This window comes from Phyllostomus discolor, chromosome 14 (genome assembly GCF_004126475.2).
Source record: "Phyllostomus discolor isolate MPI-MPIP mPhyDis1 chromosome 14, mPhyDis1.pri.v3, whole genome shotgun sequence".
Lineage (NCBI taxonomy): Eukaryota > Metazoa > Chordata > Mammalia > Chiroptera > Phyllostomidae > Phyllostomus > Phyllostomus discolor.
Genome location: NC_040916.2, coordinates 44,797,976 through 44,815,926, shown reverse-complemented (window position 1 = coordinate 44,815,926; position 17,951 = coordinate 44,797,976). Strand labels below are relative to the sequence as shown.

The 17,951-nt window shown below is 41.5% G+C and overlaps 1 pseudogene; it reads left to right on the top strand.

Moving 5' to 3' along the window:
* Window positions 1-2,466: 2,466 nt before the first annotated feature.
* Window positions 2,467-16,598, top strand: LOC114489129 (annotated as a pseudogene).
* The last annotated feature ends 1,353 nt before the right edge of the window (window positions 16,599-17,951 follow it).

The window sequence follows — 17,951 nt, the reverse complement described above, 5'->3', positions numbered from 1 at the left end:
CTCAAACAGATATTAGTTCACCAAATGTTCTTTGCAGCATTATTCACAACAGCCGAAAGGTAGAAGCAATGTGTTAACAGATTAATAGATTAGCAAAATGTCATAGTACATACAATGGAATATTATTCAGTCTTAAAAGGAATGAAATATTGATACATATTCCAACATGAAAGAACATTGGAAACATCAGTGAAATAAGCCAGACACAAAAAGACAAATGATTCCACTTATAGGAAGCATTTAAAATAGGCAAATTTATGAAAGCAACAAGTAGAACAGGCTGGGGCCGTTACCAGGGTATGAGGAAGGGGTAGAATGGGAAGTTATTGCTTAATGGCTGCAAAACTTCTGTTTGGAATGATGAGAAAGCTCTAAGTAGGGGTGTTGGGGTGCGTGAGGGCAAGACTATATTGGAGATCCCTGTAATTTCAGCCCAAATTTGCTGTGAAACTAAAGTTTCTCTAAAAAACAAAGTTTGATTTTTTAAAAAGTCCCGGATGTAGATTGTGGTGATGGTTACACAACATTGTGAATGTACTTAATGCCACCGAACCGTACACTTAAAAATGGTAAATTTTGTGGTTTGTATATTTTATCACAATTTAAACAAAGACTCAGAGAGAGGTCTAGTGACTATTAAAGCTTTATTATCGAGCCGTGCAATTTTGAATTAAACATTGCTCAGTCACTGTCTTGTTACTTCTGTCTTCTTTTAGGGTCCACATTAGCAAATACTCTCCTTCCAGCTTCAAAATACAATATAAATCTGGCCACTTCTTTTCCTCCACTATGACCCCGCCAGCCTAAGTTCCCATCGTGTCTTGCCTGGACTTCTGAGGGTGCACCAACTTCCCCACTTCTGTGCTATACTCTGCTCTGCTGTAGCCCACTCTGTGGTCTGCTTTCTGTACCACAACTCACATCACTCCCACTACACTTTCATTTCTTTATCAAGCGAGGCATTGTTCTCAGAATTCAGCAGTGACAAAAATCCATGACCCCGTGGAGCCTATATTTTAGTGAATATAGAATATAACACTAAAACCTTAAGTGGCCTACAAGGGTGATCTGGCCCTGAGCTACCTCTCTGACTTCATTTCAGCCCATGGCCCCATGGAGAGCAGTTCTCGAAACAAAATTAGAATTCTGTTGGGAAGGAAGTAAGGGGTGAAGGGTTGTTGTTTAAAAATGTTCATACCGCCCTGGCTGGCGTAGCTCAGTGGATTGAGCACGGGCTGGGAACCAAAGTGTCCCAGGTTCAATTCCCAGCCAGGGTACATTCCTGGGTTGCAGGCCATAACCCCCAGCAACCGCACACTGATGTTTCTCTCTCTCTCTCTCTCTCTCTCTCTCGTCCCCTCCCTTCCCTCCCTAAAAATTAAAAAATAAATTAAAAAATTTAAAAAAATTAAAAAAAAATGTTCATGCCAATCAGTGTAAAAGAGGACTTACAATATCTGCTCCCGAAGGAGACAACCCAGGACCTTAGCTGGTTACTGTGTTGGGTTCTAAGACCAGATGTATATAAAATGGCCCCTTGAGACCTGACAGCCTACAGCTCAAGTTATCTGTACCTAATGTATCTTTTGGAAAACAGGAAACAAGGTGACCACAATGAAAAGCTTAATTCCGGAAAGGAGACGATGGGTGGAAAATAGTACACAGTTGCCATTGGCCCACAGCATACTTAGTTCCTGCGAGACAGGAATGTGGAAGACTCCGCCCCTGGCAGTGGGGTGCGTTTCTTGGACAGCCAGCTGTGAACCTCCAGGTTTATTCTCTGTGAAGGTCTTTCTTTTTGTCCACCATGACCTACTGGCTCTTCCCGCTGAATGATATTGCTTGTCCCTTACTTATTCTTCATGGTTGTGCCAGAGATAGGCATGGGGTAAATGCTCTTTCTGGAGACAGACTGCTTTAACTGTGGTACAAATTACCAACCTAGAAATGCTAGCTAGGGTTGGGGTTTCTTGGACAATACAGGTCCCACAAAAATCTCAGTAGCATTCCGTTCAATTCCTTCTGCTAGGTAACACAGCCATTTTTTTTTTTAAATCACTGTAGCCAGAGCGATGCAAGGCTTTGATGGGCTAACCCAGGGACCTACACCCACCCCTGAAGCTAGGCATAAAGTTGATTCTATCCTAAACCCAGGTGTGTGTGTGTGTGTGTGTGTGTGTGCGTGTGCGTGTGTGTGAGAGAGAGAGAGAGAAGTGGGGATCTCCCCATTTTAAAATTAGGATGCTGTTGCCACAAGAAGGGGAAATGGAAGTTAGGGGACAAAAACAAATAATGTACAATTTCTGGCATCCATTAGCTTAGATATTCTCAACTTTTCCCGCCACCATAAAGAAGACAGACGTTGTTTACGTTTGCGACTCAGGCGCACTGGCGCACTCACGCGGCAGTGCCGGTCCCTGGTAGCCGTCTCTAAGTGCCCCTTCCTCCCCCAGAAGGCATGTCGGAATGGACGTGTGTCGACATGATATTATTACAGAGGTAAACTGAATCTACTCAAATTAATTTTTAAATATATTACTTGCAAATTTTGGTACTTTATTATTACTAACAAGTTTCTTGTGACTTACCTTGCAAGTCGATCATAACACATCAAGGGTGTCACAACAATTGTTATACACTTGCTGGGGGAGGAGGCCTTATCTCTGGCACCCCAAGTACTCCTTAGTTGTGTCTTGTTTTGATTTCTTGGTAAAATTAACCTTCCTTCTTGGAGCACCCACTGCCAGGTGACAGAGAGAAGCATCCAGGATAATGGGGAATGTCTACTGGGATCAGATAGTTCCAGTGAATAACACACCAGACAGATGATCTATACAGAAAGAATTAGAAATAATGTACATTTTCAATTTTGAACATTCCTATTTCGTCCAGTGATTCAAGAATCATATTTTCTTTATTCAGAAGGCATACACTGGATCATTTTCACAAAGTTAATTAATTTTCTAGTCTCCTAGTTTCCTATACTTTATTAAGGGCACAGCAGTCCCCTCTTATCCCTTATCCACAGTTCCACGTTCTGCTGTTTCAGTTACTCGTGGTCAACTGCAAATATTTTTCCAGCCAAAAATATTGGATGGAAAATTGCCCTGATGCATCTCATCACGTATCATCTCACATCAACACAAGAAGAGGGGTGAGTACAGTACAAAAGATATTTTGAGAGAGATCACATTCACATAACTCATATTACAGTATAGTGTAATTGTTCTATTTTATGAGTTATGATTGTTAATTTTTTACTGTGTCTAATTATAAATTAAACCTTACCATAAGTGTGTATGTATAGCAAAAAAATATAGTGTATATATAGGGTTAGGTACTCTCCATGGTTTCAGGCATCCACTGGGGGTCTCAGAACATATCTGCCGTGAATAAGAGGGGAATACTGGTATTCCTCAGCTCACCTTTGTGCATTTCTTGGGCAGAATGGTCAGTAACAAGTGAGTTATTCTTTAAAAATACATTTTATTGATTATGCTATTACAGTAGTCCCATTGTTCCCCCTTTATTCTCCTCCGCCCTGCACCTGCTTCCCACCAACATTCCTCCCCACCACCTTAGTTCATGTCCATGGGTCATACATGTAAGTTCTTTGGCTTCTCCATTTTGCGTGTTATTCTTAACCTCCCCCTGTCTATTTTCTACCTACAGTTTATGATCCTTATTCCCTGTACCTTTTCCCCCACTTTCCCCCCTTCCCCTCCCCATTGATAACCCTCCATGTGATCTCCATTTCTGTGATTCTGTTCCTGTTCTAGTTGTTTGCTTAGTTCGTATTTGTTTTTGTTTTTTTAGGTTCAGTTGTTGGTAGTTGTGAGTTTGTTGTCATTTTACTGTTTGTATTTTTTTTTCTTCTTTTTCTTAGATAAGTCCCATTAACATTTCATATAATAAGGACTTGGTGATGATGAACTCCTTTAACTTGACCTTATCTGAGAGGCACTTTATCTGCCCTTCCATTGTAAATGGCAGCTTTGCTAGATAGAGTAATCTTGGATGTAGGTCCTTGCCTTTCATGACTGTGAATACTTCTTTCCAGCCCCTTCTTGCCTGTAAGGTTTCTTTTGAGAAATCAGCTGATAGTCTCATGGGAACTCCTTTGTAGATAACTGTCTCTTTTTCTCTTGCTTTTAAGATTCTCTCCTTATCTTTAATCTAGGGTAATGTAATTATGATGTGTTTTGGTGCATATTTCCTTGGGTCCAACTTCTCTGGGGCTCTCTGAGCTTCCTAGACTTCCCAGAAGTCTGTTGCCTTTGCCAGATTGAGGAAGTTCTCCATTACATTTTCAAGTAAGTTTTTTTTTCCAAGTAAGTTTTCAATTTTTTGCTTTTCCTCTTCTCCTTCTGGCACCCCTATGCATTGGATGTTTGGAACATTTAAAGCTGTCTGGGAGGTTTGTAAGCCTCTCCTATTTTTGAAGTCTTGTTTCTTCATTCTGTTCTGGTTGAATGTTTCTTCCTTCTGCTCCAAAGCGTTGATGTGAGTCCTGGTTCCTTCCCTTCACTGTTGGTTCCTTGTACATTTCTCTTCATTTCACTTTGCATAGCCTTCATTTCTTCCTCTACTTGTGACCATACTCAACCATTTCTGTGAACATCCTGATTACCAGTGTTTTCAACTCTGCATCTGATAGGCTGGCTATCTCTTCATTGCTTAGTTCTATTTTTTTTTTTGAGCTTTGATCTGTTTTTTCATTTGGGCTGTATTATTATTATTATTTTGTCTTGGTACAACTGTTATGTTGTAAGGGGCAGAGCCTTAGGTATTAGCCAGGATGGCACAACCCACATTGCTGCATTGTAGGGGAGAGGTCAGAGAGGGACTATGATACTTGCTCAGCTCTCAGCTGACTTCCAGTAACTTCTTCTGCTACCCACAAGCAAATTGGGCCCTTCTGGTGCTGATTCCCAGGTGTGTGGGCTTGTATACGTTCTAGGACCCTATGGGTCTCTCCAGCAAACTCTCCTGTGAGGGTGGGAGTTTCTCCTGCTGCTGCAACCCCCTCAGGTTTTTTCAGCCAGAGGTTTTGGGGTTTTATTTTCTTGCACTGAAACCCTGGGTTGCTTGGTGTGTCTCACTCCCCAGTTGTCCCTCCTGGTTTATCTGCACAGACCGCCCAGTCTGCCAGCTGCCAGCTGCTACCTGCCAACTTTCCCACCCCAGTCCTCCAGCTGCTGCCTTGCTGCAAGTCTTCATCCTGGCTTCCTGTCTCTGCCCCTCCTACAGGTCTGGATGAATGTTTCTTCTTTAATTCCTTGGTTGTCAGACTTCCATACAGTTTGATTTTCTGGCAATTCTGGTTATTTTTTGTTTTTAAATTTGTTGTTGTCCTTCTTTTGTTGTGCAAGGAGGCACAGTGTATCTACCTACATCTACCATCTTGAATGGAGTCACAAGTGACCCACTTTAAATATGAAAATAATGTCTATTATTAAATTCCCAGCACAAATTTAATCACTTGGGTAAATTAACAAAGAATAAAACTAGCATCAGATTCACCTTAAAATCCAAAGTCCTTTCCTTTATTTTTTTTTAAATCCTTACCTGAGGATATGTTTACTGATTTTAGAGAAAGAGAGAGAAACATCAAAGTGAGAGAGAAACATTGATCAGCTGCCTCCTGTATTCACCCCAATCGGGAATTGAACCTGCAACCTAGGTATGTGCCCTGACCAGGAATTGAACCTGAAACCTTTTGGTGTATAGGATGATGCTCCAACAAACTGAACCAACTGAGCTACTCAGACAGGGCCAGAGTCCTTTTCTTTCTTTCTTTTTTTTTAAAAAAGGTTTTAACACTGGTTGGTATAGCTCAGTGGATTGAGCACAGGGTGTGAGCTAAATGGTTGCCAGTTTGATTCCCAGTCAGGGCACATGCCTGGGTTGTGGGCCAGGTCCCCAGTGGGGGCCATGCGAGAGGCAACCACACATTGATGTTTCTCTTCCTCTCTTTCTCCCTCCTTTCCCCTCTCTCTAAAAGTAAATAAATATTTTTTAAAATAAATGTTTTAAGTATTTATTTTTAGAGAGAAGGGAAAGGAGGGAGAAAGAAAGGGAGAGAAATATCAATGTGTAGCCCCCACTGGGAACCTGGTCTACAACCCAGGCATGTGCCCTGATGGGAATCGAACCGGTGACCCTTTTCTGCAGGCTGGTGTTCAATGGACTGAGCCACACTAGCCAGGGCCAAAGTAATTTTTTAAAAAACTAAGTAAGATAGTTCCTTGGAGAGACTTGAAGTAGCTAACTTTCAGGGTACATGAGGCTAACAGCTGATGACTTCAAATCCCGGAGAAGGCACTAGATTTCCTTATTCTGCTTTCATTTCCCTTTTCCCATATCATTCAGATATTTCTTCATCTGTGATGGAAGGGAGTCAGTGCAATGTGGGAGGCCCATGAAACCAGCTTGGCTACTGCTGTTTTTAGGTGTTAAAAAATCTGTTCTAAGTTGACTAAAATGGCTAAGGATGAGCCAGATTATGGGGAAGTACAACAGACCACAGAAAGCATTTATAGAAAATGGTGTGATCATAATATGTCTTCAGTCAACAATTTGGCAGTGACGTACAGAACGAGATTGCAAGGTAGACTGGTTTGAAGGCTGTTGAAATAATTTAAGCCATGTCAGCAAATATTTATTGAGTGCCTACTCTATCATTGTATTCCATACTGTGGAGGATACAAAGGTGAGTAAGATATACATGACTCCTGTACTTAGGGGGCTAACAGGTAGACTTGTATGTCAAAAAAGTAAATAACTATAATATCAGGTAGAAAACTAAGGGATGATATCTCTGTTCTCAGAATATCTGAGTCTGCCACAAGAAAGCCTCAAAGAAGTGTATAGGCTGAAAAAAGACATCCAGCTGGAGATTTAAAAAAGGCTTTTTGAAAGAAGTGTCTCCTGAGATGGGCCGTGTAGGAGGACTAGGATTTCAAGAGGCAGAGATGAGGGAAGGAAGTTCAAGACAATGGGAAACAAAATAATACTGTTGGGAAAACACTACTTTTAAAACTGCATTCATGATACCCATTATTATACCCGATGTATGTAATCATTATACCCATGTATAATGTGCATCCTTATCTTTCCCTCAAAAACTTGGGCAAAAAAGTACACATTATCAGGGTAAAATATGGTAATACGTATTATGTATTCATTGGCATAAAATTGGTGTCCAACAATTGTTAGCTGGGACCGTTATCACAATGCACTGAGTAGGAAGTGCAGAGGATAGGTGTGGATGTCCTGGAAACATGAAAAAAACAGTTCCTTTGAGCTTAGGGTTTATGTGTGAGGATGGGTGTCTTAGTCTGTTTGGCTGCTAGAGCAAAATAACATAAATTGGGAGGATTAAAAAACAATAGAAATTTATTTCTCACAGTTCACGTGGCTGGGAAGTCTGAGATCAAGACTCTGGCAAATGCAGTGCTTCATGAGAACCCCTTTCTGGTTCACAGATGTCTGTCTTTTCTCTGTGGCTTCACACAGCAGAAGGGCCAAGGGAGCCCCCTGGGGCCTCTTTTGTAAGGGCACTAATCCCATGCATAAGGGCTTTACTGTTGTGACCCAATCACCTACCAAAGGCCCCGCATACAAATACCAACACACTGGGGATTAGGTCTCAAAATCTGAATTTGGGTTGTTGTGGGGTTAGGGGTAACTCAAACCTTTCATCTATGACAATAGTGAAGATAAAGCTAAAAAGTATAGGCTGATACTTTTTTTAAAAAATTGATTTTATTTTTTTAGAGCAGTTTTAGGTTCACAGCAAAATTGAGTAGAAGGTATGAACATTTCCCATATACTCTCTGCCCCCAAACATGCATAGCCTCCCCCATTATCAACATTCCCCATCAGAGTGGCATATTTGTTCCAACTGATGAACCTGTTAGCATATCATTATCATCTCAAGTCCACAGTTCACGTTAGGGTTCACTCTTGGTGTTGTATATTCCAAGAGTTAGGACATATGTATAATGACATGTATCCACCATTATAGTATCATACAAAGTAGTTTCACTGCCCTAAAAATCCTCTGTGCTCTGCCTATTCACACCTCCTCCTACAACCCCTGCCAAACACTGAGTTTTTACCGTCGCCAAAGTTTTGCCTTGTTTTGGACTTGTACAATGTGTAGCCTTTGCAGGCTGGCTTCTTTCACTGAGCAATGTGCATTTAAGGTTCCTCCATGTCTTTTCACAATATGATAGTTTGTTTATTTTTAGTGCCAAATAATATTCCATTGTCTGGGTGTACCACAGTTTATTTATACATTCACCCACTGAAAGACATCTTAGTTGCTTCCAAGTTTTGGTAAATACAAATAAAGCAGCTATAAGTATTTGTCTTCAGATTTCTGTGTGGACATAAGTTTTTAACTTTTGGGAAGCTCAATTTCTGGATTATATGGTGAAGCATGTTTAGTTTTATGAGAGATAGACAAATCATCTTCCTAAGTGGCTTTCTTATTTTGCATTTCACCAGCAATGAATTAAGGGTAATGGTCTGTATTCACCTGTGAGTCTCCAATTTTGAGAGCAGTTTTTAGCCAAACTGAAAACTGGAAGTCTGAGGTAATGTTTTCCTTCCTTCCTTCCTTCCTTCCTTCCTTCCTTCCTTCCTTCCTTCCTTCCTTCCTTCCTTCCTTCCTTCCTCTTTCTTTCTTTCTTTTCTTCCTTTCCTTTCCCCTTTCCTTTTTCCCTTCCCTTCCCTTCCCTTCCCTCCCCTCCCCTCCCCTCCCCTCCCCTCCCCTCCCCTCCCCTCCCCTTCCCTTCCCTTCCCTTCCCTCCCTTCCTTCCTTCCCAGAATCTGGAAAATTAGGGTAAAAACTTGTTTTTAAATTAGTAAGCAATATAAAATCATTGAAGGTTTTTGAGACAGGAAATATTTTCATCAGATCTCTGTTTTAGGAGGGGTTAGACCTATGTGGTTCAATGTGGTTAGCCACAAATCACAAGTGGCTACTGAGCACTTGAAATGTGGCTAGTCCCAGTTGAGGTCTGCTGAAAGTATAAAATATGCTACTGTATTTTGAAGACAGTACAAAAAAGAGTCTCAGTGATTTCTTGTTTATATATTCAAGTGACAATATTTTGAATGTACTGAGTTAAATGAAAGAATTTTAAATTAATGTTAGCTGTTTTAATTTCTTTAACTTTTAAAACATGGCTACCAGAAAATTAAACATGCTATGCTGCTTGCACTATATTTCTACTGGAAAGCACTGTTCTACAGGTGGTGGAGGAGTGATACAATAGTGAATTGGGGATTTTCCCTTCCAGGTTGGTGATTCAGACAAACCTTCCATTGAAGATAAGAGAAAACTGGAAATATATAAAAAGCATCTACCTGAAGGCCTCAAAGACTTAACAAGGCAATGCAAACTCACTGGGGCAGATTAAATTTTTGAGTACTATTGCAGGTGGAAGTGTGATGATGAGATTATGCATTTAACCAGGGCAAGGTCAGCACCTTGCTAGGCTCAATAGGCAATTCCATCTGGATTTTCTATGCAATATTTTATCATTCCAGTTTAAACTTACAAAGTTTACAAAAATGGGTCCCTAAGCTCCCCATCACTCAAAATTGTCATAATTTATCACTCTAGCTCAAGCAAAAGATATTTTCTGAGCAACCACTCTGCGCCCGGTTCTGTGTTAGCTTGGGAAGTGTACTATCTCCTGCCACACAAACATCCTCCAGAATCAGTCACGTTTCCTCTTCCCCGATTGAAACAAAGATTGGTATGAAAAAAGCCAATTATGTTTTATATATTTTTTTAATATTTTGTTTTTATCGAAAGAGTAGAGCAGACACATAGATCAATGGAACAGAATAGAGAGCACAGAAATAAACCCATGTCTTTATGGTTAATTAATATTTGACAAAAGGGGCATGAGCATACAGTGAAATAAAATTAGCCTCTTCAATAAATGGTGTTGGGAGATCTGGACAGGTACATGCAAAAAAAATGAAACTAGACCACCAACTTATATCAGAATAAACTCAAGATAAAGATAAAAGACTTAAATATAAGTTGTAACACCATAAAAGTCCTAGAGGAAAACATAGGTGATAAAATTTCAGATATCCCATGCAGCAATATTTTTGCCAATATATTTCCTAGGGCAAGGGAAATAAAGGAAAAAATAAACAAATGGGACTACATCAAATTAAAAAGCTTCTGCACAGATAAAGAAACCATCATCAAAATGAAAAGGGAACTGACCATATGAGAAAACATATTTGCGATATCTCAGACAAGAGTTTGATCTCCAAAATATATAAAGAACTCATATGACTCAACACCAGGAAGACAAACAATCCAATTAAAAATGGGCAAAAGACCTGAATAGACACTTCTCCAAGGATGGCATACATATGGCCCAGAGACATATGAAAGGATGCTCAGCATTGCTAGCCATCAGAGAGATGCAAATTAAACCACAATGAAATACCACCTCACGCCAATCAGAATGGCCATCATTAATAAATCAACAAAAAACAAGTTCTGGCTAGGATGAGGACAAAAGGGAACCCCAGTGCACTGTTGGTGGAAATGCAGACTGGTGCAGCCACTGTGGAAAACAGTATGTAATTTCCTCAAAAAGCTAAAAATGGAACTGCCTTTTGACCCAGTGATCCCACTGCTGGGATCCTACCTTTTGGGACAGCATGGATGGAACTGGAGAGTATTATGCTATGTGAAATAACCCAGGTGGTGAAAGAAAAATACCATATGATCTCACCTATAAGAGGAACCTAATGAACAAAACAAACAAATAAATGAAATAGAACCACAGGTATGAAAACAAGGAACAGACTGACAGTGACCACAGGGAAGTGGGAAGGGTGATAAGGGTGGAAAGAAGGAGACAGGGACTAGACAAGGAACATGTGTGAATAACCCAAGGACACGGACAACTGGGTGGGGACTGACTGTGGGAGCGTGCATGAGCTGGATGGAAGAGAACAAAGGGGCAAAAATTGGGACAACTGTAATAGAGCAACAGTAAAATATTCAATTAAAATATTTTGGTTTAAAATTTTTTTTACAGATTATTTATTTTTAGAGAGAGGGGAAGGGAGTGAGAAAGAGAGACAGAGAAACATCGATATGTGAGAGAAACATCCAGCGGAGCCTCTCACACACCCCCCACTGGCAACTGGATACTTTTCAGTTTGCAAAATGTCACCCAGACACACCAGTCAGGGTGAATCCAATTATTTTTCAATGAAATGGACATATTGTAGTGGTTAACAGCACTAACTCTGCTTCCAACTGCCTGGATCCTAATCCTCCCTCCCTCCATTTACTAGCAGAGTAACCCTGGGCAAAGCTAGGGATTTGTAAAATAAAGAAAATAACAATAATACCTACCTTATAGGATTATTGTGCTGATTAAATGTATTAATATATTTAAAGTGCTTAGAATGGCATCTGGTTAAAGTATGTACAATATTAGTGTTTTCTACCATTGTTATTAATGAGAATGAGATTCAGATCTAAGACTCAAGTTATGGAGGTGCAGTCTTAGGAGCTGTTGAAATAAGTAAAACTGAAGTCATCTGTTATGTTTACAATAGTATTTTTTTATAAGTATAATTTTTCAGCTACATTATGGGCTAGATAGGCTTTGGTAGGCTTGTCCGAGAAACTAATCGCTACTTTATAACACGTCTCTATGAGAGTTTACGAGGTCTATCGTGACAAAGTCCAGACATTGTCAATAAAACAGGAACAGTTTACATGACATTGATGTAAACTGGCAGCCAAGGAGTGTGGACTAGAATGTGCATGCGTGAACAGTGAACGACTTCACTGTACTGGTCAGTGTGGGCAGGAGATGCCCTTGAGTACGCATGTGTATTGTGTAGCCGTCACGTTCAAAATGATTGAACAAATAGAGCAACAAATATGCATCAAATTTTGAGTTAGGCTTGAACATTCCTCTATGGAAACTATTTGGATGATTGAGAGGGCCACAGCTATGAGCAGCTGGTGATTGGCAGCTTCATCACAACAATACACTCGATCATACATCACATCTAGTGCAGGGTTTTTTCGTGAAACATCAAACCACCCTGATGACTCAGCCCCCTCTATAGCCCAGATTTGGTGCCCTGCAACTTCTGGCTTTTCCCAAAACTAAAATCACCTCTGAAAGGGAAGAGATTTCAGACCATCAATGAGATTCAGGAAAATACGACAGGGCACCTGATGGCAATTGGGAGAACTGTATGAGGTCCCAAGAAGCCTACTTGGAAGGGGACGAGGTGTCATTGTCTTATGTACAATGTTTCTTGTATCTTCTTCAATAAATGTCTCTATTTTTCATATCACATGGCTAGATACTTTCTGGACAAACCTTGTATTCTTGGTCTGAAAAGCCTCCTCACAAATCTTTTAGAACGCAACTTTTTGTAGGTTGGCAACTGTATATACAGGCTCGAAAACACACTAAATTGAAGAAGGATATCACTGAGCTTGCACTTAGACTTTCCTAATAAAATGAAGCAACTGTCACTTGTCTTCAACCTTAACACCGCCTGAGATGCTTTCATATCCTCTACTTTTTCTGTCACTATTGGGTACAAGCCTCTAGTACCTCACCCAAAGGGCCGTGCTGATTTGCCAAATCTGGCAGGATGTGAAAAGGAGAAATGGTGTAAAGGAAAGCTGATCACTCATGGGCTTGGTGCTCATGTTTCCTGTTTTTAACTTTTGCAGCACAATGCCCACATTTCCACCATTTGTCTCCACAGTGATGCTGGACAAGCCTCTCTTGGTCCCAGTTTTCTCATCTGTGGAATAAAGGATACTACTGCTACCACCACCTCATAGGTAGATGCAGCTGCAACTGATGTTCTCAATGTCCCTGACAATAGAATTGTCATCAATGGAAGTTTCGGAATCCTGCTCCTTCTAGTATATCTTTGCAGGCTTTCAATCTCAGTGTACTCCTGATTCCTAGGGAAAAGTACTGGACCATGGAAAGGCTCTCCAATTTCTAGCAAAGACATTTCTAATACCTAAAATAAAGGTACTACACAGTTCTCTTAAAAGACTAGAGCATCCAGTTTGATATTATCTTAAGCATGTATCTCCTACACCTTCCAAATGGAGTTTAGCAAACTAAGACAGATGTCACAATTTTTTTTCCTTTCATTCCTCCTTAAATGCTTCAAATATGTTGAGTGCCTGGCTACAAAAGATGCCAACTTGGGTATCTTATACCCAAAAGGTAAACAAGCTGTGGTCCTCAGATTAGTGCAGGTGCTCCATTCTTTCATTAAATATTAGCTGGGTACCTACTATGTGCCAGCTACTATTCTAGGTGCTTGAGATATATCTGAAAAGAGGTAAAAATCCCCAACTTGTGGGATCTTTATCCTTGGTAATATTTTCATTAGACTTCAGTTAAATGATTAAAATATAAACAATAGAATGAGGTTTTTCCTAAAACTAAATATATTCAACTTCTAAATTCTGACATTATTTCATTCCTACCACTTTTTTTTGTATTAAAATGCTCATTCAATTTAGAAACAATGATGAGTGTAGACACTAATGCCCCTCCCCCACCCACTGGGCAGCAAAGCCACCAGACTGGGGTAACTATGGATACTCAGTGTCCAACCAAGAAAATTTAAATTACATATATGTGATGCTAGTATTTAAACAGCACTTTACACTTCATGTAGTTACATTGATAGATTGGATTTTTTGGAAACTAATTTTTAAAGATTTTATTTATTTTTAGAGAGGGGGAGGGAGGGAGAAAGAGAGGGAGAGAAACATCAGTGTGTGGTTGCCTCTCACATGGCCCCCACTGAGGACCTGGCCAGAGTCCCAGGCATGTGCCCTCACCGGGAATAGAACCAGCAACCCTTTGATTCACAGCCCATGTTCAATCCACTAAGCTACACCAGCCAGGGCTGGAAACTAATTTTTAAATGTCCTAATTTGATTCACTAAAAGGATAGCAACCCTGAGTTTCTAATATTTTCTTCAAATTTTATGACTCTGAAATCTGAAAGAGAACAATACTAATTCAGGCCAATATCACAACTTCTTACAATGCAAGTCTTCAACAAAATAAGATAGATTCAAAGAGAAAGGAACCCAAAATAAGCACATTCAATGCCTTCTGAAGAGATCACTCCAGCGAAGTTTTATGCTGGTATTTAACTGGCTCTCCAGAAGAAGGGGGGTACCTTTGCATTCTCTCCCTCTCCCAATATGGGGGCCTCAGCAAAGAATCCCCCTTTCTGGCTAAAGATGGAGGGACTGGTGTAGAAAGCACCTTTGTTGCCAAACTAGTCAGCTGAGCTGGTTCCCACTTGGAAAGAGATATTTCAACCAAGTTCGCACGGTAATGCTGATGAGTGTATAAGGCACCTCCAGTTGGCCGGCCCATCCTACCCACTGCTCTAGAGCCCAATGTTGACAGGAGCCCTCAAGGGAAGGGAGGGGGAAAGAGAGAGAAAAACAATGTGTGTGAGAGAGATACATTGATAGTCTGCCTCTCACAGGGCCCCAACTGGGAACCTGGTCTGCAACCCAGGCATGTGCCCTGACTGGGAGTCGAACCAGCAATCTTTTGGTTCACAAACTCGCACTCAATCCACTAAGGTACACCAGCTAGGGCTCCATTAAGAAGTTCTTTAGAGGATTAAATATCAGTTCAGAGCATTTACCACATGAACCTAGCAATCCAGAAAGGCTAAAAGGTTTTGTTTACCCTGAGTTTGAAGACCTGGATTCCTTGTTCAATGCCCTGAGTCTCAATGAAGAGTTTCTAAGTACCAGGGGAATTGAGGGGATATTGCTGATCAAGCCCAAGATAAAGACAGGGATCATGATTCTTTCCGCCGAGATAGAAATTGGGATTCTGACAAAACAGGTACAGACTGGAGGGCCTGTTCTGCCACAGAAAGCTCTGATTACTACCCACCTAGCAGAGGTGACGATAGCATTGGAGACAAGCATCGAGATCATTATGATTCAGACTGATAGTATGTTGGGGATTGGGACAGTTATCATGATGGCCCACGCTGGGATATGGATCAATAACGGTGGCCGGGATCGTTATGACAGAGGCAGCAGAGACTATGACAGAGGCTACGATTCCAGGATAGGCAGTGACTGAAGAGCATTTGGTAGCAGGTACCATAGGGATGGTGATTACAGAGGAGGCAGGGACCGCTAGGAGGACGCATATGACAGATGTGATGATTGGTCGTGGCGTTCCAGAGACAATTGATTACTCTCCATTGATCATAGGCAGATGATAAAGCCTCCCCTACCCCGCCTCCCCATAAAGACCAAAACTGAATCTAAAGCCTTGGGGCACCCCTAAGGAAGATGATCTCTGCGCTAGCACCTCCCAGTCCAGTGGAGCAGCCTCTGCCTTTGGAGGGGCTAGGCCTGTCGTCACAGCTGCTAGAGGGTGAGAAGTAGAGGAGTGGCTGCAGAAGGAACAGAAATTGCAGCATCAGCTGGATGAGCCAAACTAGAACGGCGGCCTCAGGAGGGGCACCCAAGCTGGTGAAGTGAACAAACTCAGGAAGGGAACAGTCAAGGAGAGGCAATGAGTCCTCACAGACGAGGAACTCAGCCACCTCGGGCAGAAGTCAGACCACGATGCCCGAAGGAGAGGTCTCTAGCAAATGAAACACTCAGTAAATAGGAAGACTGTCACTCTCCAACTTCTAAGCCTCCCAAACGTGAGCAACCTCTATACGTAATGCCAGCCTCTCCACCAGAGGAGAATGCTTGGGTGAGGCGAAGCTCTAACCCTCCTGCTCCATCCCAGAGCTCAGACCCAGAGGAGCAATCTCCTCCAAGTGGTGGGGAGAAAGCAGCTCCAGCTCAACCACCGGAGTGAGGGCCAGCAAGGAAAGATGAAAATAAAGTTGCTGGGGGGTGTGTCCCAAAGGGCCAAAGTGCGAACTCCAGCCACAGTCCAGGAGATGGAGGGAACAAAGATCACTGGGAGGAGTCAGATAGGAAAGATGGCAAAAAGATCACGATTCCTGATCTGCACCTGAGCCAAAGAAACCTCAAGAAAGTCCAGCTCCAAGCAAGTATGCTTCTCTCTCTGCTGGTGGTGAAGATGAAAACGAGGCGGAAGATTACATTAAATAGACCTCCACCTCGTATACTTTCTCCGAGTCTCTCTCTACCCTGGACGATGTGAGAGCAAATCAAACCTCTCTCCAGACAAAACAAAATAAAACTCGCCATCTCCGGGAAAAATAGGCGGGTGGAGCTATTTTTTCCTGTAGTGGCCCATTTCGAGCTACTAATGTAATGCCATTGAAGGGAGAGTTAAAAAGAAATGGGCGCAAATAGTTCTCCGGGTCCAATACTGGGAGGAGCCAGCTCCAGGACACTACTGCTCCAGCCCAGAGTGGAATGAAGTATTTAGTCCAGCAGCAAGGGGTGTTGAAAAGAGTGTGAACTTTGAGTTCCAGTTCTACCACTTACTTCCACGATGGTTTTGGACAAGCCTCTCTAAGTCCCATTCAGGCAATGTCCAAGAATAAAAGCAGAAAAGTGTTTATCTGTTGCCCTATTGCCAAGTCAAGCTCTGAACTAAGTGTAGGATTACAGACCCCGTCAGTCAGAGAAATAATGACTGAAAAAAAACCCACACAAAAAAACTATAGACCCTTCTTGAAAGAGTTGTGTACATTTTTCATCTTGTTGAAAAGGATTTGTTTTTATGCACATTTCCTCATTAAGGAAGTTGAACTGTATATGTTCTGGAGGTAGGAGTATATATAAAGTGCCAAGGCTAAAAGCAAAATATCAGGTTATGATATCAGCTGTGTAAAAGAAGGACAGAGAAAAAGACAATCTGAAGTAGAGGGTCCCACATAGCTTTCTTCTCAAGTTTATTCTGGTCACAATCTAGGAAAAACACCTACCCAATCCACCTTGTGATGTTGTGGAAAATCCACCCACACTCGGGAGATAACGAAGCACAAACTTTATTACACGCGGGGCTCAAGGGGGTTAATTCCCAAATCCTGAGCCGAAAAGGCTGGTTTGGGGTCCTTTTTATATACCAGTTATACAGGCAGAAAGGGAGGGGGACCAGCTGCTGCAAGCAAGCATTCAGAAGCAGGGGCATAGTGACCTTCAGATAACATTACATAGCAATGTCTTGCTAGCCGGCTCCTTACCTAAAAATAACTTTTACTCAGCTTTTGTCCTGACAAAACTTGCAAGTGTTACAGAGAGCAGTTTCTTTTCCTGCCACAGTGAGATGAAGCTCTCGTTTCTCCAAACTCTCCACACCTGTAGAAATCATGATTAGATTAATCTATCTGGGTACTGCAATTTACTTTAAAATGGTGGGAAGTTCAAAAAATCTCTGGGAAGACCAGAAAGTCAGGCGGGCTTGGAGATTATGAAACCAGAACATTACTTGAACCACACAGAGAGAAAGGCTCAACCTAGAATGCTCCTGAACAGACACATATGTGACGTGAACGCTACAACTCACACAGGTGACGCTGGGGAACTAGACACCAGATCTGCTGCTCACCTCCTCTACCATCCTTGCCAAAAGGCGGATTCACATGGGCCTCCTTCCCCACATATCCACTCGCAATGATGTCGTATGTGGGTGTGTCCGGTTGGCAAACTCTAGGTCACATTTTGGTGCCTTAATAGCAATGGAGGCAGAAGCAAAATTTTGGGAAATTTTCCAAACATAAGAAGATTGCTCAAAAGATGCTAGATAGCCAAAAATGAGGACTACATATACTCCTATGGAGTTATTTTCAGGACTTATTTGCTAAAGTATAATTTACAAAAAGTTGAAAACATGAGTCTTGTACAAATGAAAATTAACATGTGTCAAAGATTTATTCAACTCATTAACTAACAACTAATCAGTAAGATATTA